The sequence below is a fragment of the Myotis lucifugus genome, unplaced genomic scaffold (genome assembly GCF_000147115.1).
Source record: "Myotis lucifugus unplaced genomic scaffold, Myoluc2.0 scaffold_37, whole genome shotgun sequence".
Classification (NCBI taxonomy): Eukaryota; Metazoa; Chordata; class Mammalia; order Chiroptera; family Vespertilionidae; genus Myotis; species Myotis lucifugus.
Window position 1 is genome coordinate 378,454 of NW_005871085.1, and position 869 is coordinate 379,322.

The following is an 869-nucleotide window of genomic DNA, read 5'->3' on the forward strand; positions in this document are numbered from 1 at the left end:
GGTGTGAGTGTGTGGCCTGTGCCTGGGGCTGCGGATGTGGGTGAGCGTGTGTTGGGGAGTTACACCTGCTGCTTCTTGAAGTCCTAGGTTTGTACATATCATCAGTGAAAAACCGGGATTTTCTTGCTCTCTTGAAGCAAGAGTTAATAAGGAGCCAAGCATAGAATTTCCCGAGATTTCCTGCCAGAACCCTCCTCTGGATCACATCAGATCCCTGCTGCCTCCCAAAGAATCCCTCCGCAGACCCTTTCCCTTCTCAGGGGAACCCTCACTATCAAAGGCCCCACTGGAAGCACCACGGGGCTCCTTTTCCAGCCTCTCACCCCAGGGCACTTCCTGGATTCTCCAGCCAGATCCCGCACAGGGTCACTCTGGATCCCTGCCCTTGTCTGTTCAGGAGCCAAAGTGGAGCCTTAATCACCAACACTCAGCAGTCCGGCCGCCCAAGCTCTGCGTCGCTGTCCCCAGGGAATCCAGAGGATCCCCTCACACCGGCAGCCTCCCTTCCATTCCCCGCTCACACAGGGGCAGGGCTCCCACTCCCCAACCTGTTCCACCCACCGAGGGGCCCTGCACTGGGGTGTTGGGGGAATGTTGAAATGGGGAGAAAGGCCGGCCCTTCCCCCACCCTGGGATGGAAGAACCAGAGGGCAGCATTCCACAGAAATGGGGAGGGGGCCTAGCAGAGGAATGCGGGAGACGCCAAGAGACCAGGGAGAGACCAGACAGGAGAGACCCCGGGAAGGGAGACTCAGAGGTGGGGTGGGGACCCCAGCGAAGCCCCGAGGAGGAACACAGAGGACCCGGGAGGAGAGAACAGAGACCGAAGAAGGGAGAGCAGAGACAGACCCCTGAAGATTGCGGCGGGG

General features: G+C 59.6%; 1 protein-coding gene across 1 annotated transcript in view; it reads right to left on the reverse strand.

The window, feature by feature from the left end:
• PTPRF (protein tyrosine phosphatase, receptor type F) overlaps positions 1-869 on the reverse strand; it is an 82,398-nt gene that overhangs the window by 80,574 nt on the left and 955 nt on the right. The gene's annotated exons all lie outside the window — the stretch shown is intronic.